Genomic DNA, 22,729 nt, shown 5'->3' with positions numbered 1-22,729 from the left:
AAATATCCTTCCTTGCAATGTTATCTGCCTGGTCTTCATTTAAATTCTTCTACTCTCAAAGTGTCATCCAACCCCAAAACTATTGTCTTTGAAAGGCAATGGTGGTAGTAGTCTAGGTGGTTAGAAGGTGTGATGAACATAACTGGATTGAAAGCCTTTAAAAAAATGATTTATACAGTTGTCTGGGAATCCGCCCTGAGAGAAGACACAAAAGCTATCAGGCTAACAAAATCATAAAGCACCATCTTAGTTCTTTACTTGTATGTATCAATGAATAGTTTCGCTAAATTCAGGGCTCCATCCCACATTTATCTCTCTTCAACATTTATGAATTAGTTAACGAACATTTTGTTATAAGTAATACTAAATAATACTAATGTCTTAGTTTGGGTTCCCTGGAAAACAGACTCTGAGATGGAGATTTATATTTGGGAAGTTTCTGGTGGCGTGCTCTCGTGAACAACCCCTATGAGGCAGTGAGGAAAGCAATGTTCATGCAACAAAGACAGCTCATATCACAGGGGCTGTGGAGCCGGGATAGTCCTTTAGAGTTGTTCCAAACTGAGGCAAAGGGGTCTGGTTTTTATACTTACACATTGATTAGTCATTGGATAGGGGCTTCTCCCAGCAAGGTGTAAAAACTTGACCAAGTCATCTCCCTTTCCCTGGTGGCAATTGGTAGAGAGACCTGAGCTGTGACTAGTCTGCAACCAGTCTCCTTTGAAGCTGGCAAAATGTATGCCTGGGTCATAAAGGGTGGATCTGGATGGCTCCCCACAGGATGTACATACTGCCACACATACATATGCATACGTAATATACACAGCCATACAAATACATATGCACATTCATGTATACTGCAGACATAATTATACATATTCATACATACTTCACACATACATATACATACATAATATATACATTCATCAATATACATATATTGCATATTTCCTTATACTGCACAAATATAGCTATTTGCCGGTTTCCTCCATACTTTGACTTCACCCAGCAATGACCTTTATCTTTTAATTTAAATATAGAATTCCTTAAGAGAGAAGTTCGTCCTGTTTCAAAAGAAATCCTTCTGGAAATTCGAAGTTCAAATCAGGCTATTTTATACTCAGCATCAGAAAGTCATTTTAGAGTCTTAAAAATAGCATTCTCCCTACCTCCACATTCTTACCACTACCCCACAGTTTCACCAGAAAGCTTTTATAATAAATTATTTGAAATGTTGGAAATGTTTCTACAGTCATTTTTTTCACAGAGAGAACAATACCTTCATGTACAAAAATCTATATCTCAGCTAATGGCTAAGGATTACACTGACTAAGGTATAATGAGGTCACAATATTAGGTTAATATTAAAGATATTTCTCTTTAGCCTTTTGGGCTAAAGTGTCAGAGTGGTTATTCCTCTGTGTTAAAAAATCCTATATTCTGTTTTCATTTATAATAAGAAATTTCGTTAAAGTAGCACCTTGACCATAATCTCTAACCTTGGACTCAATGATCTAGTCCATTTTTACTCCCCTCTGACATTGTCAGAAAACCTCTTTTTAAAAAAAAAAGATTTGATGATGCCAGACTAATGCTAATTCCCATTTCTTAACTGTAATGAATTTTTTACTGAATTAGTTGGATTAATTGATTCCCTATCTTGTTATGAAAATAATAGGTCTTATGACAAATTATATATTCCTGTAGCCACTGAAATGAACATTTTGAGAGTAAACTATATTATGTAATAACATTGTTTAAGCAAATTACAATGTGAATCAAATTGGCTATTGAGAGTTGAAGTTTTGTCTCTGCCAGAGTAGGGGTCAGATTCTGTAATAATATCTTTCCAAGGTTTCCAAGATACTCTTGACCAAAAACCTCCCTTTAGACTTATGGTGAACTCATTCTCATCACTTGTGTTATCATCATTATTAATGACTTAATTATTATCTTTGGCATTAAAGATGGGCCTTAAGGAAAATGATAAGGCAAAAAGTTAAGTAGCAAACTGGAACTTTTGAAAAGTGTAAAATAGTAGTCAATATTTAACATTTATTGAGTGTTTAGTATGTGGCAGGCAGTGTCCTAAAAGCTTTGGTGTATAAGGCCGAGATTATTTTTGAAATTTTCAGATGAGAAAATTGAGGCACAGAGAGGATATATATTAGGCCCAAAGTTATCTAGCTAGTGACGTTGTGATATTAGTCCATGAGACCTGGCTCCAGAGTCAATGTTCCTACTGTTACACCACATTTGCTTCTAATTAAGAGGACTATACTCAGAAGATTATATTTGCCTCCCATTTCTGTATTTTAGAATATTTTCTCTGGGATATAGATGATTATTTCTAATATTTGTTTTGAAATACAAAGCAATGCTATGTAAAAAGTAACACTGGCCAAAAACCTATGATTAAAGTAGGAAAGCAAGTTTTCAAAAATACGTAGATGGTGATATGTAAGAAGAACTTGAATCATTCCCTAATCTCTCTTTATAAGGAGTCTAGAACCTTGGTGTGTGGTGAAGGATGAGGTCAGAGTTGGACATATCATTGTTAGGTGCCACTTTTACCCTTTTCAATTGTGGGCCTGTGGCCTGGTCAGTTATTCCACCTGAACCTGAGGATGGGAAAAAGGTTCAATGGACTAATCAACAGCCACATTTGTTTGAACTAATGGTATGAAACTGGTCAATACTGGCTGATAAAACATTTCCATCTATGACCTGACTCTTGATTATCATAATACAAATCTGAATTCTAAATGGTACCATGAAGCTCAGAAAGAGTCAATGTCCAGTCCAAAATAACAAATTTATTTTGGGTGTAGAGAGGTGATTTAGGCCCTGGAAAAATCTACCTCAGTAAGAATTTAATACTTATTACCCCTATCTATTTCTCTTAACTTCTCTTTCAGAAGGAAAGTAAGGTCCTAGTCTACACCACTGTCTATTGGCCTTTGACACTTTATCCCATTAGGCAAATAGTATTCTTATTGCACTATATCCAAGTCATCTTTTTAACACTATCCAGCTTTTTTTGGTGTCAGTGTAATATTTTATATAGTAAATGATGTTTTTCTACTGATAGAACATTTTTCTTCCCTTTCATCTCCTTTGACATCCCCTCCCACTTCCTAATTCAAGCAACTAGGTTCTCTGGGCTCATTGCCTCAGGGGAAGGACATGACAAGGTGGAAAGAGAAACCAAAAATATCTTCCTGGTTTTGGTCTAAAAAACCCTATGGTTCCTTGGGGAAACATCACAAGTGAGAGCAGTGCTTTCTTCCCATGACTCCTCAAAGGAAAAACATCTTCCTAAATCTATATTGGAGAGGCAGAGAGACAGAAGAAATGGGCAGAGAGGTTACAGGGATGAGAAGAAAATGGCTGGACAAGAAAGGGCCAATCCAGCCAGGAATGAGGACTGTCTCAGAGGAGGACCACTGTGAGAGGCATTGTCAAGCATCCAAGGGCTTCTGGAGAGTGAGGTCAGTGTCCTTGAACCCAGGGACTCTGCTAGTTGCCTTTCCCATTGGAGCCCAGTGAGGACTTCCCTTGGCCATGCTACGACTTTGCCTGGTGACTGTCCAGCAGGAGTGTTATTGCCCACCCCTGTGCAAGCTTTTGCTGAAACCCAGCTTCTGTCCAACTCACTGCGTGAAAAAGTCTCTCCTTCCCCCAGTTTTCAGAACCCACAGAAGAATGGATCTTGAAAACTTAGATCAGGTTAGTGGATGAAAAGTCTGAATGAAACCAGCTCCAGGTCCCTGGTCCCCAACACCCCACAAGGGGGAATAATATAAAGCGTATACTTACATTAGCTTTTTAAAATAAAAAAAAATTAAGTAATAAAATAAATAATAAATAAAAAATAGATGCCTTACTTTATAGTTCTATGACATTGATTCTCCTTTTTTTCTCTATCTCTTCACTTCCATGGAGGTTTATTTTCAATCTTTGCTCCTTTTTCTCTGTGCATTCTTTAAATGTTGATGTAACCAGGTCTCCTTTTCATTCCTCTTCTCTTTTTAATTTAGACACTTTTTGGGGGGAGTGAGCTCATCCACTCTCATGAGTTTGACTATCATTAATATTGCAAAGATTCTCAAATCTGTTTTACTAGCCTCGATCCCTGTCTAAACTCCAGACCCACATATCAAAGTGCCCAATGAACATCTCCTCTTTGATGTACCACAGACATTTCATACTCAGAAGATAAGAATACCTACAGTCGAACTCATCATATTTCTCCACTCCCAACTTACTCCTCCTGTGTCTTGAAGAGTGAGACTGATCATCCCTTTCCAGCTTTGGCTTGGACAATAGAGATGTAGGGTGTCAGAGAAATGGAGGAAGCACCCCCTACTTGGGGCTTTTTGCCTTTCTCTAGAATGTGAAACTCAGGAAGAAGATGCCTCACAGGCCACCCCACACCAAATTGGGAGTGACTGCATCAAAACATATTCAAAAGCTCAGCAAGGTTGGCTGAAGAAATTCCACAACTGAAATTTCCCAAGCCACTCTCGATTCCTCAGTTATGGCTAGGACCTAGGTATTTTCTCATATCCTTGATGGGGAACATAGAATTCCCCGAGAGGCTGGCTGGAGGGCTTGCCAGCATGTAGTGGGGGTGTTGCTGTGGAGGAGGGGGTAAAGTAGCTTGAGACAAGGGCTGCAGGGTTGACAACTTAAGCTGTGCCCCTATAAGGTTTAGAGCAAGCCCTGTGTGTGCCTACACGTGGGTGTGTGAAATATTACACTAGAGATGGCAGAGATGGGGCTGAATATCTCCTCCTAAGGAGAAGCAGAGGACCCAATAAGGATTAGAGGAACTTTCAGCCCCTGCTGTCCGGAGATTACATGAGCCACACACCTCCCCGTACTCTATATTCAAAATGTCATTTTAGGGACAAGAAAGGGGTACAACAGAAATCTGAAAGACATAAAACTGAGTCATCTGGAGATTTTTAAGTCAGTTGGATAGGGAAAAAAATGTTGGAAGATTGAATGTTTAAAATGAGTGAAGATAATTTAACCAGAAAATCAAAATATTATAAAATTACAAGTTTAAATTGCTGCCATTACTTAGCAGAATGGTAGTTCCAGGGAAAGATTAGGCATGTTTTAGGGATTAAAGAAACCACATATTATTTGCATATCTGAGTATCCCTTGGGTATGGTAGTAAGTTTGTTTGTTTGCTTCAATAAACTCACCCCTTATATCAAAACAAAAGACTTCTGCTTTCTTTTTCTTGTTTTCCACTCCCATCTCTCATCCAAAATAATCTTCCTGCTCAGTCTTGTGATATCTCCTGGTCTGAAGGGAAAGAGGGGAAGTTTTTTTTTTGTTGTATGCAAGGGACCCACCTTGGACTTTGTTCCAGACCCCAATTTGCCTGAGGTTTTTTTTTTTTTTTTTTCCTCTTTGCGTTTTACCATTTCTGAAAACAGGAAAACTCTTACAGTCAGAGTTTCCAAGGAGAGGAGAGTGTTGTGGAGTTGTAGTTGTTATTTGTTGAGTATATGTGAACTAAGCTGTGTATCAGAGTATCTCTTCATTCTTTTGTCACTTCTAGTTGAGCTTTGTGCATTGATAACAAGTTGTTGAATTTAAATTTAATTTGGATCCCCAATTTTTTGCTTAGAATTTTTGCAAAAAGATATCTTTATGATGTAGCACTGAAATGGAAATAAATTCTATACATAGATGATTGCCTGTCATATACCAGGTAATGGCATTTAAGGGTGTTGAACTTGCCAAGTCTTTTACATCAGATCATAGACTTTTCAAAGCAGGAAGAAGTTAGTGTGGTTAATTTGCATTCATATAGGTCCTTTATTCAGTTATGGAATATCAAAATGTTAAAAGTTGCCAGCTAACTTGTGTTTTGTTTGTTTGTTTCAGACAGAGTCTCACTCTTGCCCAGGCTGGAGTGCAGTGGCATGATCTTGGCTCATTGCAATTTCTGCCTCCCAGGCTCAAGCGATTATCAGGCCTCAGCCTCCTGAGTAGCTGGGATTACAGGCATGTGCCACCACACCCACTAATTTTTGTATTGTTAGTAGAGACGGGGTTTCGCCATGTTGGCCAGGCTGGTCTGGAACTCCTGACCTCAAGTGATCTGCCTGCCTCGGCCTCCCAAAGTGCTGGAATTACAGGTGTAAACCACCATGCCTGGCCATCCAGCTAACTTTTAAGAGAAGCTGTTCGACCTATAGTAATAGCTAATCATGCAAAAAAAAAAAAAAAAAAAACCCAAAAAAACAAAAAAACAAAACTCTGAGTTTAACCAAATAGGAAATGCAGAGGAAGAAATTCTAATATAATTTGATATGGTTTGAAATGCACTGTCAATCTTAAAAGAAGTCAAGACCACAGGCACTGGTGAGAAGCTAAATATAACTGCCAAATGACTGAAAGTGATTTAGAAGGATCTCTATACTCTTTCTATTTATCAAGAAGGTTTGGATGCAAATTCTGATTTAGGTATTGAAAAGAAAGAGTTTAGATGGATAAATGAATGATATTTTTAATTAGTTTTAAAATAAATGTGACATTTAGGGTAGTGCTTCTATTTTTCCCTTGAAAGCTCTTATAAAATGGGTGGTGTGTCTTATAACCAATGACCTCTTAGACTCTAGAAAATGTGGAAATTATGTCTTGTTTCTGCTTTCCAAATAATCTCTCCACACTCCCTACCTCTCATCATATAATCCAGCTACACTGAACAATGTTTACCTTTGTAAATATACTATGCCTTCTCAACTTTTTGTCCCTAATACACATCTTCTGCTTAGCCTGCTTTTTCCTTTTCCTCATCCTCAAATGCAATTTTCCTGGCTCACTCCTACTCACACTTCAAGACTCAGCTCAGACATCACTTCTTTAAAAAATCCTCCTTGACTGTACACCACCTCCATATTGCATCCTGTGCTTATCTCTGGCACTGCACTTATAGTGCAATCTTATATTTTCACTTGCATCAATTTAACAACACACAAACAAAAGCAAACATATTTTTCATGCAGCACGGCCCCTAAATGAAAGCCAAATTCTTCATCTGGTGCTTAACTGAAGAAACTGTGATCCATTTCCATACTGGGGGTGTGTGATCACACTGTGTGTGGTTGATTTGCTGAGCTATTACAGTTTGTTGTATACAGTTGCAAGGCTCAGTTTGCAAAAAAAAAAAAAAAAACAAAAAAACAAAAAAAACCAGAACTCTTCTATCTATTTTAAGCAGGATGGATTATAATACAAAGAATCAGGCCTATATACATTCATCAGACTGCTAGAGGTTAAAGGCTGAATGTGTCAGGATAAGTTCCAGAGATAGCAGTGCTGCTGCCTCTGTCAAAGCAGGGAGGCAGACTTAAGAGTCCACTACTGACCTGTTTGGTTTTGAGTTCAAAAGCATAGTGTCATAGCTGTCATTCAGGGATCAGGAAACCACTACTATCCCCACTGTACCTACCTCTGGATGCCCACAGAGCTGAAGACCAGATATTGGGACACAGTTGGAGAAAACCCAGAGTCTCCAGGACTGTGCCTCTGAGCAGCAAGCAGCAGGAAAGATAGACTCTTCCTCACTTGTGGATTCAACCTTATGCAACAGAAACCTGGCAGCAAGGGATTCTGGGCAAGGTAGTTTTATCAGTCCAACTGGTGCAGGTCAGGAAGGCACTCTAGGAAGATGAATTGGATGCTGAATAGTAATTTACTATATCCACCATAACCAGGTATACTATGTTTCAAGCAAGGTTAGGACCTTTATTGGTTAATTTTGATTCCTCATTAAAACCTACACCTCACATAACTGCAAATCCAGAATACATTATAAGACAGTGGGCTTTTTGTCTCTTTGTAGACTTTCAGCTCCTAACACAAACTGTGCTGTACTCATATTTGAAACATCGTGCCTAGTACTGTGTCTGGTCAAATGAATGAATGAATAAAATATATGAGTCAAGAAATCAGTAAATGATTGAAAACCTGTGTCCTTTTGCACTTTTGAATTGACGAATTCACTTGACTTTTTCCAATTCAATGGCTCTCGACCAGGGGCAATTTTGCCCACCTGCTCTTCCAACCCCCGCCCTGGTACATTTGGCAATGTATGGGGGGCACTTTTGAGTGTTACTATTTGGGGATTGGTGGGTGGGTTTAACTGTTGGCACCTACTGGGCAGAGACTTGGGATGCTGTTAAATATCCTACGTTGCACAGGATTGCCTCCTGTAACAAAAAATTTTCCAGCACAAAATGTCAGGAGTGCTACAGTTAAGAAATCTGCTCTAATTACTACTTCCTCTTACTTTTGTCTGCCATAATATTCTTATGCCAATAGATCAGAACCCTTGAGAATTTGGGCTTTCTCAGAATTCAGGTCTTCATTAGTCTTTTTTCTCTTTGGAGGGTTTTACTCCCGTAGTCTCTGATTATATGTTAATCATTCTATTCCCACATATATTCATAATGGACCTCAGGGACACAGAGTGGCCTTTAGGTCCTTGTATTAAAACATCACTAGAGAAAATTTTTGGAGTGTCACTCTTCGACTTCTTTTCTTAATCTCAGAGCTCTAGATTTAGTAGTAACATTTCGTTCAATTTAGAAAATGCCTCAAGAAAGTGAGAGATGTTGTTCTATATTTTAAACCTTGATGGGCACCAATTGTACTGAATTGGTTGATTTTTTATTTTTTATCTTTTATCTTTTTTTTCTTTTTTTAAATACATGACAATTGACTGGCTAGTAGTCTTCGAGAAAAATGAAATTCTGTTCCTAAAGTGGACTTCTTAGAAAAATCCAGAACTTCTTTTAGATTTTAGAAATTTGTTCCTTTTCATAATTAAATACTTCTAAAGTATAAATATGTCATAATCGAATAATGATCACAATTAAAACGTAAGTAGTCATAGTTAAATCAAGTATGTTTGTGAACAGAACAGAAAGTTGATATAAATCTTAAAAATGGAAGTATATAAAATTCAGTTTACACATCCAACAAATCTTATTGAGCTTCACTATTCCTCTCTGCTAGCCATTGAGGATACCTTAATGAGAAAATTATTCCCAGTCTCTACCCTCATGGAGCTTACATTATTTAGTTAGAGTCTTCCTACTGGATAATCACACAAGTAGGATTTAATTACTAAGGCGACAAGTTCTATAATTGAAAAATCACAGGGTGGCCTGAAAGTAAATAGGGAACCTAACATATTTATAATCTAATCAGGAGAAATTTTTTTTTTTAAAGAAAGTAGTAATTAAACTCATACCTGAAAGATGAGTAAGAGTTAGCTGTGCACAGTGTGGAGCAAACAGCATTCCTGGCAGAGGCACATGTAATGGCTGGAGGCAAGAAACAGCTTGTTTTTCTCAGGAAATACAAAGGATTTTGCATTAATACTTAGTACTGAGGAGCCACTACATGGTATTAGCAGAGGCTTGATTTGATTAGATTTACATTTTAAACAATTACTCTCACTGCCATGTGAAAAATGGGATTGAGGCCAGGAAAAGTGGGTTAGAGATAACTAGCCAGAAAGTAAGTGGAGTAGTCTGGTTGAGAGAAGATGGTGATGTTAACTGGAAAACAGATAGACTTAGAAGGTGGGGTAAACTAGATTTGGTGGCTGATTTTTTGGGGGTAGATAGTGAAGGGAGATACCGGTTATGGTTGGATCACAGGCTTCTGGCTGGAGCATCTGGGAGGATGTGGTTACCACTTATTATGTTAGGGAGCTCTAGAGGAGAAGCAGTTTTAGGGCAAGATGGTTAAATATAATACATTTATTTTGGGGCATGCTGTATTTGAAATTCTTCTAACACATCCAAGTATCCAAAATGGAAATACTATAAACATTTGGACCTATAAGTCTCTCACTCAGAAGAGTAGTCTAGGCTGGAGATATAATTTTGAAAACCACTGACTTTAGATGACATTTGAAGATATGAGAGTAGGTAAGATCACCTTATCTCATAAGATATGAGAGGTGATGTTTGAAAATATGAGAGAGAAGAAGGTCCGAGGCTGAGTCATGATAAAAGGTCTACGTGAAAAGTTCGGGTCGAGGAGAAGAAGTCTCCGAAGAGGCCTAACAATAAATAAGAGGGAAAACAACAGAAGTAAACAGACATGGAAAGATAGAAAGCAAGGAAAGAGACTATTACTAGAAGGAAGGAGTGGAAATCTGTTACAAACAATGCTGAGAGGTTAAATAGAAAAGACATGAATATTTTCATTGACTTAGCAACATGCACATCATTGGCGACTTAATGCTGGAATCTGAGAGGTAAGAACAGAAGCCAGTTTGGAGTGGGTTGAGAAGTCAGTAGTAGAAGGAAGAAGAAATTGAAGCTACAGCTATGTATTTTGTAACTGGGAGAGTAGATAAGATTTTAGTTGGAGATCTGTAGTTCACTAAAATTTGTGTATACATGTTTTAAGATAGGAGAGACAATAGTATGTATAGATGATAGTGAAAAGTGTCTAGTAGAGAAAGAGAGGTTGAAGTTATGTAGGAGACAATGGGTATTGTCTAGAGGAGAAAGTTTCTGAGAAAGTGGGAGGAGATGGGATTAATAGCACATATCAAGAAATTTTCCTAAGGTAGAAAACACTTCTATTTAGTAACAGAAGGAAGTAAAGAGTTAATAACTGAAGTTTAGAATATTCATTTAAGGCCTGGTGGTGGCTCATGCCTGTAATCCTAGCACTTTGGGAGACTGAGGTGGGTGGATCACTTGAGCTCAGGAGTTTGAGACCAGCCTGGTCAACATGGTGAAACCCTGTCTCTACTAAAAATACAAAATTTAGCTGGGTGTGGTGGTACATGCCTGTAATCCCAGCTACTCAGGGGGCTGAGGCAGGAGAATCACTTGAACCCAGGAGATGGAGGTTGCAGTGTGCTGAGATTGCACCACTGCACTCCAGCCTAGGTGACAGAGACTCCATCTCAAAAAACATATATATATAATGAATATATTTATATATATTATGAATATATTATATATGGATGAATATATATTTATATATAATGGATATATTATATATGAATATATATAATGGATATATTATATATATGAATATATATAATGGATATATTATATATATGAATATATATATTCATTTAAATGTGATTCTCCTCTAGAATGAATGATCTTAGTGATCTGAGATTGTTTGCACATATAACTCCAGAGCTTGAAACTAATGTCCATATTCTTGGGAGTTAAAATGTAGGCAGGTATTTGTGGATGCCTTCCACAAATACTAACCAAGTATTCAGTAATAAGTTGCCATAATCCTATTTGAAGTGAGTTGGCATATATGTTACTGCATTGGCCTGGGGATTGGGAGAGCCAAAGTGGCCATGTATGTAGTACTGGTGTAGTATTTACACGTACTGCTGCTCTCACACTGCTGCACTCACTTTTCACACCCAGTTTCACAAGGCAATTTGGCTTAGGACTCAAAGCAAACAACCAAAATAAAAGTTGATAGGCACCAAATAACCATAAGAATCCTGAAGTGCTTGTAGGCTTCAACAGGACTGAATAAGACTGTGAGGTCAGTTTCTCACCCATGTTCTGGGCAGCACAAAAACTAAAATGATTCACCAAAGCCCTAAGACGCAGAGGCAGTTTTGGCTCTGATCATGGCAATGGCAATATGTTGGTAAGACTTGCTTTTGGCTGCAAGAAACAAAAAACCCAACTACATTGGGTTTTGTGATAGGAGTTAAATAACAGAGGTTTTTTTCTCACATCATAATAAGTCCTGAAGTACAGGTTGCTGGTGTCGTGTCAGTGGCTCAATGATGTCAAGGCGAGCATCTTTGTGCTTCTGTTGTCTCCTCATGCTCACAATGTAACTGCTGAAATTGTAGCTGTTACTTCTGCTTTTGAGGCAGGAAGAAGAAACTTGGAAGTGCTTACCAGTTGCAGGTGTCCCTTTTTATCAAAGAGGCAAGCTTCCCCTGAATTCCCTCCAGTGAATCTCTGCTTACATCTGGGCTGGGGGGGGGGGGGCGGTAAAAGGAAGCTAAGAAAGTATATATCTGACTCTATAGCCCCTGTGGTTGGAGGCATCATGATAGAAGAGGGTTGGAAATAGCTTTGGGTAGCCCAAGCAACAGTGTCACTTAACAATAGGGAGCCACAGGATACCGGGGGGAGACAGTAGTTCTCAAGGAGAGAAAAGCACTGAACCACTTGGTAGTGGCAATGGCAAACCATGACCAGGGCCCAGGCAGAGGAAGCAAGAGTCACCCCATAAAAATAGCTCTAAAGAGGTTGAAGACATCAGGTGGCATCTGCAAAAGCAAAAAGAAGAATTTGCAGGGAGACAAAAGCTCTGTGGGCTTCTACCCCATTCTCTAGGAAGCTCGGGATAGTTAATCATATCTATGTTATTTACTAACCTATTACCAAGAACTTAGCGTGGTGCCTGGTATATAGTAGATTCTCAATTATTGTTACATTAATTAATGAATAAATGAATCATTTAAGAAAATGGTGAGAATGGAAACAATCAATGGAGTGAAGACATCTCCCATTCCTATGGAAGAGAGAAAATACTTACAAACTGAACATCTGTTAAAGGGTAATTTCCAAAATATGTGAGGAACTCAAAGAACTCAACAGCAAGAAAACAGATAACCTCAATAAAAAAAAAATTGGCAAAGGACCTGAATAGGCATTTCACAAAAGAAGACATACAGACGGCAAACAGGTGTATGAAAAACTGTTCAACATTGCTAACCACCTGGGAAATGCAAAATTAAATGAGATTATCACCTTATACCTGTTAAAATGGCTATCGTCAAAAAGACAAAAGATAAATGTTGGCAAGGATGGGGAGAAAAGAGAAGCTTATGGGTGGGAAGATAAATTAGGGCAGGCATTATGGAAAATAGCATGTAAGTTCTTCAAAAAATAAAAAACAAAACTACCATGAGAACATGTGATTCAAAATAATTTAGAGTAAATTTCAAATGTCTCACCACAAAAAAATGATAAGCAGGCGAGGTGGTGGATATGTCAACTAGCTTAATTTAATATTCCACGTTGTATACTGTGATGGTTAATGTTAGGTGTCAACTTGATTGAATTGAGGGATGCCTGGATGTCTGGTAAAGTATTGTTTCTGAGTGTGTCTGTGAGGGTGTTGCCAGAGGAGACTGACATTTGAGTCGGTGAACGAGGAGATGAAGACCAATCTTCAGTGTGTGTGGGCACCCACAAAGTAGGCAGGAGAAGGTGGGATAAGTTTGTTTGCTGAGTCTTCTGGCTCTCTTTCTTCTTCCTGTGCCGGATGCTTGCCTCTGATCCTCCCACCCTTGGACCTCAGACTCCAGGTTCTTCAGCCTTTGGACTCTGGGGCTTGCACCAGTGGTTTTCTTGGGGCTCACAGGCCTTGGGCTGCAGACTGCAGGCTGCACTCTTGGCTTCCCCAGTTTTGAGGCTTTTGTACTTGGACTGAGCCACTACCAGCTTTTCTCTTTCCCCAGCTTGCACACGGCCTATCAAGGAACTTCACCTTGTAACCGTGTGAGCCAATTCTCTCTAATTAACTCCCTTTTATATATGCATATGTTCTATTGGTTCTGTCCCTCTGGAGAACCCTAACACACATACATGTATCAAAACACCATATTGTACCCCATGTGTATATGATAATGATTTGTCAATTAAAATAATTTTATTTATTTATTTATTTTGAGATGGAGCCTCACTCTGTTGCCCAGGCTGGAATGCAATGGAGCGATCTGGGTTCACTGCAACCTCCGCCTCCTGGGTTCAAGCAATTCTCTTGCCTCAGCCTCCCGAGTAGCTGGGATTACATGTGTGTGCCACCATGCCTGACTAATTTTTGTATTTTTAATAGAGATGGGGTTTCACCATGCTGGCCAGGCTGGTCTCGAATTCCTGAACTCAGGTGATCCACCTGCCTTGGCCTCCCAAACTGCTGGGATTACAGCCGTGAGCCGCTGTGCCTGGCCAAAATAATATTAATTTTTAAGAAAGAACATGGGGAGATAAATCCAAGATGATAGCAGTGGGAAACTATTGCTTCCTTGCTTAATTTGGGATTTATTTCATGGAGTTGGGGCTGATTTGGCAGATTAAAATGGTTAATTTTCAGACGGGAAGGAGGACATATCCTCTTCATGTTCTTTCCCAATATATGTCCTGGAAGTAAGCCTATTTAAAAGAAACACATAGAATTGAGGAGTTTGTGATGGAGATGCGTTTCAGGGCTTTGCCAGCTGGGACCCCCACCCACTGCAGGGACTGCAGAACAAGCTGAGGCAGGGGATCCAGAGCAGCCCTGTGCATCATGTCCCTGCATGTCTTTCTTGTCCTTCAAAATATTCTGCACTTGCGGTTAATAAGGGACCAGAATACTTGGCTGGGGCAATTTCACTCCTGATTAAAAATTCCATTTGTCTGTAAGATGAGTTTGTTTTAATAAAGTGAAAGAGAAATGAATTTGAGACTACCTAGTTCTTTGCCTCATTTAGATGAGTCAGAGTGAACTGAATCTTTACAATTTTTTCAGTCTTCTTTAGACTGTCTAGTCATGTAGTATTCTCAAAGTTATAAATACTTAAAATTGATTTCGTAATTGTGGAAGTTCAAAACCTAGGAAGTTTTTGTTTTAAACCAAGAGTTAAGGGGAGCTAGGGAAGCAATCTCATCTCAGATCCAGTAATTTCCAAAAATCTGAAATTTTTGTCTAATTATTTGTTTATGCTATTCTTGACTTTCTTACATTTCATTGTTGCAGGTGACAGACTCAGTGTTCCTTCAAAACATGCTTATTCTAAAACCCATTTTCAGTGAATTGAAAAACAACCAAAAATATCCCCTATCTCTTCTTAGAAATTAAAACAAATTAATTTGCTTGAAACTACAAAGAGACCAGAATATAAGAGCAAATAAAGATAAGAAAATTGGATTAAAATCCTTTTGCATGTATTTTCTCAGGATGAAGATTTTTTTTTTTTTTTGCGATTGAGAAGCTATAGGAAAAATAATAAGTAAAAGCAACTATAGCTAAAGTTACTTCCCTAGCTAAATTATAACTTGTTCAATTCACTTGCTTTTGAAATTCAGACCAAGGAACATTCCATTGTCTTTATTACACAAAACAAGTTCTACAATAAAATTTTATTCTGTATTACCATCGGTTCTGTGGGAAAAAAGTAAGAATGAATCAGAATGGAGATACAGTCTAGGATCAGATGGGTACATTGAAGCAGCCATACCAAGAGGACAGTCAGAAGGCGAAGCATGATTGCCGGCCTGAGTTGGACACAGAAATCAGGACCTAGGGAGGGGGATTTGGGAAATGGATGTAGCTGTAAGAAACCACGAGAGGAAGTTGGAGCAGGAAGCAGGGATAACAGGAAGTAGAATCAGGAAGAATAGGGAAGGTAAAACACCGAAACTGAGTGGGGGAAATTGACCCTGGCTGGCAAGTTACTATATGTGTGACCCCATGGGCCACTGCACCATCCTGAGAAAAACTGAGGTGGAAGGAGGAAGAAGGGAGAGACAGAGATAGAGAGAGAAAGAGGGAGAAGTCCACTGGTGGAAATAGTAACACTTTATCAAAAGCCCAGGAAAAGAGATAGGAAAAGAGAAATAATCCTGTTTTTTTTTTTTTTTAAAGAAGATGGCAAGAGGGAAGGGAAGACAGGCTGAGAGTGCTTCTCTAGGTTTTAGGTTTTACATTAAGTGTATTAATACATGTTTCCTGTCAAACTCTGCTCTTCCCTTGAATGACAGGCTTCACAGTAAGTTATCATTGTCCTTTAAGATTCATATAAACTATATTATTCACAGCTCTTCAACTTTCTAACATTAACATTTACAGGGACCATCTGAGTCTTCTATTACAAGTATGTGTGTGTGGGTGCTTATTATCACTATTGTTTTTTTCATCTGTAGCTATAGTAACTAGAACAATAGCACTGACAATAAGTTAAAAAAAATTGATCAAAGATTATAAATCTCTGGGATGTGTGTGTATAATACACACACATTTGATACCACATATACGTATATGTATGCATATATCTAAATCTACATACGTGTGTACATACATACATTGCCGTATAATATTCACACCTCATCCCTGATCAAATGATCAATAATAGAAGACCAGCCTGACAAATTATGGGGTGAGAAAAGTCAAAGTCTCAAAGGTAATGGAACATGCACTGTATGATCTGGGGAAAGGGGTTCAGTTGGATTGCAGTAATAGCAGATTTCTTATCCTCAATCAATGCACTTTGATAATTTATAAAACATCAGGGAGACTGCACAGAGGGACAGAAGCACAGCTCAATTTGACTTTGACTGCCAGGCCACTGCATTTCCCTGGTTATTTTCACTGATTATTACTTAAGTTGTCAGAATCCAAGGATTCAGTATGGTCTAAAAATCACAACACCCACCATCTGTAGCCCTGGAATCTGGTTCACACTCCTATAAGCTGGGTAACTTTAGGCAAGTCACTTCTGCCTCTGGATCTCAGGTTCCTCCTCAGTAAGTTGGACCAGTTTTCTGGTCCTCAGTCTTTTTTCTGCCTCAACATACTAGACAGCAGCTGCCCAGCCTGTTCAGTAGTAGTAGTAATAGTACTAGTAGTAGTGGTAGAGTTATATGGAACATTAATTGAGTACCTACTATGTGCCAGATGATGAGCTAAGTGTTTTTCCTCATTTTTTTTCTGTAGCACATAATTTTACTTTATATTCTATTATCTCCAATTCAGAGATAAGAAAATCAACTCAGAGGATTGAAGAAATTCAGCAAGGTCGCACACACCTAGTGAGTAACAGCCCTCATGAATTCTGGCCTATTCAATATCTAGGTGCTTCTTCTTAGTCCCTACATTATGCTGGTCCCATTGTCATGATTCTTAAATGGGGTACAGACAATGTCATGTCCCCCCCAACCCATAGATGTATCATGGTATTGGGAGGGATTACTTTGCAAACGTCTGCTGGGAGATATTTTAAAGACCCTTGGGGGTACCCCCACTTGAATATCACTGAACTAAGTAATCTTTAAGCTTATTTTCATAGTTAAATTTTTATGACTTGGGATCCTGCTGTTGAGAAGGAAGAAAATTTCTATTGCTACCACTCTCAACAAGATTGAATCTAGCAAACTCTGTTGTGTTTTGTTGTTCTATAACAGCCTGCATAAATTTGCCAGTCACGGGTTCCTCTTTGTCTCCTTCAATAGCTCATTGTCTTCAGAGCAGCCTCTGATCAGAAACTTCATTAAGTCAGCTCTGATATGTCTTCTGATCATACCTCTTAGATAACATATTGAAAATGCCAGCTGGGTCGTGATGGTGCTCCTCTAATTAGGCTGCCATAGGCATAATTTCATTAATATTGCTATAACAACAAATAATCATGTCACTGATGGCTGTGATCCAATTACAGCCTGTACATCAAGCAATTATTATCTTTATATTTGGTAAATGTAAGTTGACTAAGGGTCACTATAAATGACAGCACTATCCAAATTTAGATTTTCTGATAATCTGAAAGACATGTCACACCTCTCATCAGGAGATTGACCGATGAGAACACTCCTTCTGAAACAACTGACGTTAGGAATAAATCTTCAGAATCAGATGATCACCCGGCCACATTTTCATGCATTCTTTTCCTATGACAGCAGATGAGAGTGGGAGAGAAAGGTAGAATCTAAAAATAGGTGGGAAAAAAATTGGTGGAATCTTTGACTAAAGCAAAGATTGGAAGAGTCCTGTTGAGAGCCATTCCTGGAAGCTTGTGCAGATTCCTTAGGGCTAACATGTAACTAAGGGTAGAAAAAGGATGGTCATGTCATTAAATTACCTAAGGAAGCACTGCCTTTTTTTGCCTTTTTTAGCATTTTCAGAGCTCATGGTGTAGTACCTTTGCTCTGCGTGGGAGGAGTGAGCTGCACTAGAACATCAGTTGTTTCTTAATCCTATTGAAGGGTTTTTCTTCTTCTTCTTGTTCTTCCCCCACCCCACCTCTGCCTCTGTCTAGGATGTGTCTCCCCAAACCCCACATCCTTGTATCTCAAGCTTTAGGTGAAAAGAATGGCATGGAAAAGGAGAAGGATGAGAGGACAAGCTCACATATCCTATCTTTGTCCCAAGAGCCCCATTAGTGCAACATTCCTTTACCTACATGTCCCATCTGCACAACCATTGCCCTGCTCCAGTAACTCCATCTGCCACTGACATTGGAGTTTCATGTTCCTGACAAATAAAATTAGCCTCCAAATAGGTTGTATTCCAAAAAACAAATGAAGAAGCAAAACCCACAGTTTTTGCCTCTATTCCATCACCTCCAGTATCATTATCACCATTTATTAAGCCTGACTATGTGCCAAAAATTATGCTTTACATGCTTCAATTATCTCCCTTGTACGCAGCCTTCGGTCCCTCATCACTGTAAAAAATGACGTTGGCCCCACTTCAGTCCTTATTCCCTGGACTAGATTCTCAGCAGCCACATGGAGCCTTTGTCTCTTTCCTCACCCAAGAATTTCCACCTTGGCTTCCCATCTCTGGAGCACCTGTCTTGGCCCCCACTTAGTTGCTGTTCTTTGTTCCCTGTTCTCCATGGTGTCCTCCACTAGGGCTGTCAATCTATGAAATTTTCACTCCACTATCAGATAGAAGAGAGAATAAGGAGCATGGGGGCACTGGTCCAGCTGTCAGGACGACCACTATTGCAGTTATTTTCCTGAATACACTTTAGCATGTGAATAGACGAAAACTTGGCTTTAGAGTTTTATTAATGCCATTATCTCAGCTACATTGTAGTTCAGTCAGCGTTTACAGGTTGGTCAAGAAATCCAACTCTAATACTATTTCTTTGTAGTATGCATTCTGAGTTTTAAAGGATTTACAAACAAAGTTTCAGAGCATAATCCACTGATATGTTGGTGACAGTCTACATTTTGAAGGTGTGTAGAAGCATTTAGAAAAAAACTATATTTTTCTGTCTTGATGAATTAACCTTAAAACATTACTTTTAGGAAAGCAATGTCTTTTTCTAAATGGGACTTGATTTGTGTCCCACAAAAAAGCTAAATTAAGTTTTAAATGAAGTGTGTGGTTTTCCAATCCAAATCTAAGCAACAGACCAAAATAATTGGCAACTGGAAATAACACCATTTGAAAGTATGTTCTTTCAGGACAGGACTGATGTCTTTGTATCTCTGTTTGTTCACACCTAGCTCAGCTATTTCCTGGTATATAGTCAAATTTCAATAAATGTTGGTGAATATTGTTTTTGAATGAACAGAATGCTGTTAGTGTCTGTGTCTATGCAAGCAAGTGTTATACACTGAACTAAATTATTTATCCTAACTCAGCCGCCCTTCCCTCCAGATCCTTTTCTTTGTTGCTTATTTATACAGCGTGCAATTAAAGGTTGGCAAACGACTGTTGTAGATGATGGAATATTGGTTGAGTGCCCAGACCAGGAGGAGAGCTTCACACCCCATCTTATTCTTATCACACTGTCTTTGGATGAAGGAGTCAAGATTTGGTTTGAAGCATTTGTATTTAGCCTGTCACTTTGTTCTCTATTTGTCTGGAGTCCTTTATGGCTGATGAAAGGAGGCAGAGTCCTGAATGTGAGCTGCTTGAGGCAGGGCCCATGTCCTGTTCATCTTCATGCCCTCCATTGACATTTAGCCTACGGAAGGAAGGAAATGACCACCATATGCTAAGCACCTATGAAATCAGGCTTTATTCTTGGCAGATTATACACATGATTTCATTTAATTAACACAAGAGTCTCGTTACATAAATTGTTCTCAGTTCGGAGTTGAGAAAACTGAATATAAGGTTTAAGGAATTTGCCAAAATCACATAGTTATGAGGGTCATGATTGTACACCCAACTAGCATAGTGCCTGATACATAATATAAATGTTTAGTAAATAGTCATTCTAAAATCTGTTCTTCTTTGAATGTCTTTGCTCTTTTTACCACCGAGTGTTTCCTCCCCAATAGATGTGTTTAATAGCAAAAACAATGATTTGAGATGTTTTGGTGAATGCACAATGACTTTCATGTTTGACTGTTATACATTATAGACATTCGTCTAATTATATTTATATACATTTTTTTTGTAGACACAAAAATGGAGAAGATAAGTAGTAATTTGGTACCAAAAGTCAGGACGTCCCAGGAGAGGCTAGATTAGGAATTCTTTGATATGGGATCATGAAAGTGAAGTATCCATATTTTAACAGAATGATTAGTGGCAGAGGAATCATCTAAGAAAACTGAGAAGGCTCTGCCAGAGTGATGGGAAGAAAACTAGACGAGAAAGCACCGTTCTGGAAGACATGCTCCTGTGAAACATGGAGAGAAGAGGAGAGGGAAGGTGGGGACAGGGAGGGTGGGCCTCTCATTCAAAAAGATGATAGGAAATTGGCAGGAGACGAGGGGAACACAAGGACAAGGGAACCAGGTGAGTATTTTTGTAAGCGGAGTACAAAGAACTGATAGGTGGTGATTAAGATGGAGGGGAAAGGGGGAATAATTGATGAAGACTCTGCAAGGCACTGGTGGAGGAGTGTGGGTTAGAGAAACGCCACTTCTCCAAGCCGGAAGGGATGGAGGTGAGCTGGTGAGAGGCAGGTGAACTTGAAAGCCAGGACTGGGGAAAAGTTATTTGCTCACATGCTGAGTTATAAGATGATTTATAATTTTAACAAGTCATGTGAGATCTTGTCTAGGTGACAATAAATAATTGGCTCAGAAGCAAAATCCTCCCTTTGCTCACATGGAACTCAATTCATTAACAGGACAAACAGAATCCTCTCTAGGGACAGTGTGAGACCTTGAGAAAATCACGTAGAGTCACTTTCTCCCCCTCTAACATTCTTATGTAGGTAAAGAAAACAGGTTGAAATTAACATGGTGGGAATCTCTGAAGAGAAAAATTAGATCCATAAAAGGGTTGAAATAATAACCTGTCTGTACTTTATGTTATCTAACGTCCGGTGGCTTTCACATCCCACATTCCCTACTAGCCCCCCGCCCTCTGCTCCTGGTTTTCCCTCTGTCAGCTGCATTGTCCCCTCCACCTCCTCCTCACTTTACTTCCTTACCACAAGGCTCAGCAAGCTTGTTTCTTCTCTGATACCAGCAATACTTGCAGTATTGCTATTTGCTGCCCATCCCCATTTATCGTGTCTCAGAGTTCTTTGTGTACATTTTTTATTTATGCCATTTAATGTTCTATATTTACAAGACATGGAATGTCTACCTTTTCTTTATCCTCCACAATCCCTTATTATTAGTGAACACTGAAAAAATATTTACTAAGTTCATATAATGATTACATTTTTACAGCTGAGAGAACAAACCTCATTGAAATTAAATAATATAATTTGTAAGAGTAAAATTTAGGACTTAGGTTGAGAACTTTGCTCTTCTGATCCTCAAGCGTGTGCACATAAACTGCGTGCCTCTCTAGAAACATTAAGGGCTGTCTAAGGGACATGTGAGGGGGAAAAATGAAAGTCAGTGCTGATATACAGAGGCTCAGATGACCCAGGCTTATACCTGCTGGGTCACTTTTTTCTCTTCCAGAAGTTATTTGTGATGTCATTTTCCTGTGTCATGGCCTGCCTTCCCTAGATATTGTCCTAATGTGAGCATCACACCTAAGGTACTGAAGTAGAATGCTGGCTGTTCCTTATGGACATCTCTGGTGGTAAGTAAATACATAGAGATTGCTAGTGCCTTTAACAGAACAATACATTGTAAGCACAGTTATCTCATTTTTAAACAAACTCATTTAATAAATACCTTTGCTTTTATTAGGTATGTTGCATATTAACATATTTTATTTTATTTTTTAACTTTTATTTTAGTTTTGGGGTACATGCACAGGTTTTGTAGGTAAACTCAAGTCGTTAGTACCCAGGTACTAAGCCTAATATTCAATAGTTATTTTTTTCTGCTTCTCTCCCTCCTCCCAACCTTCACTTTCAAGTAGGCACCAGTATCAGTTGTGCCCTTCTTTGTGCCCATGAGCTCCCATCTTTTAGCTTCCACTTGTGAGAACATGTGGTAGTTGGTTTTCTGTTCCTGCATTAGTTTGCTAAGAATAATGGCCTTCAGCTCCAGCCACATTCCTGAAAAAGACATGATCTCATCTTTTTTTTTATGGCAGTCTATAGTATTCCATGGTGTATATGTACCATATTTTCTTTATCTAATCTGTAATTGATGGGCATTTAGGTTGATTCCCTGCATTTTGACATATTCTAAAAGTTATTATGTACATATCTATAAATTTGTAAAGAAGGATCAAATAGAATATATTTGTCAATGAAAAAATAATGTGGTATATAATTACTCCCAGATTGGCATCAGACAAAGTTGTGTCTTAATTTTTGCTGTGCCCACCTTTAGGTCCTTTGTCCTCTTTCGTTTGTTCTCAGCTAACTACCAAAACCCCCCTTTCAAAGTATTGACTGCAAATAATTAAGAGTAGTACATTTGCCAGGAATATTTGTGGTTTAATATATGACCACAAAGGAAGGTAGATTTCATTCACTGAGTTAAGTGGTGAAGGAAACATTGTTTTTCAATTATTCTGCATGATATTCAGAAATTACAATGACAACCACCTGTTATATCTAAAAATGAAGCTCTTCTTGGCTATATG

General features: G+C 38.6%; 1 long non-coding RNA gene across 1 annotated transcript in view; it reads left to right on the top strand.

Moving 5' to 3' along the window:
* The window catches only part of LOC134739151 (uncharacterized), a 61,829-nt gene that overhangs the window by 18,779 nt on the left and 20,321 nt on the right, over nucleotides 1-22,729 (top strand). The window contains exon 2 of the long non-coding RNA XR_010125672.1: nucleotides 21,646-21,769. This is a non-coding gene — a long non-coding RNA (uncharacterized LOC134739151). The remainder of the gene's footprint in view (nucleotides 1-21,645; nucleotides 21,770-22,729) is intronic.

Source organism: Pongo pygmaeus, chromosome 2 (assembly GCF_028885625.2).
Source record: "Pongo pygmaeus isolate AG05252 chromosome 2, NHGRI_mPonPyg2-v2.0_pri, whole genome shotgun sequence".
In the NCBI taxonomy this organism is placed as follows: Eukaryota; Metazoa; Chordata; class Mammalia; order Primates; family Hominidae; genus Pongo; species Pongo pygmaeus.
This window is presented reverse-complemented; position numbering and strand designations above follow the sequence as displayed.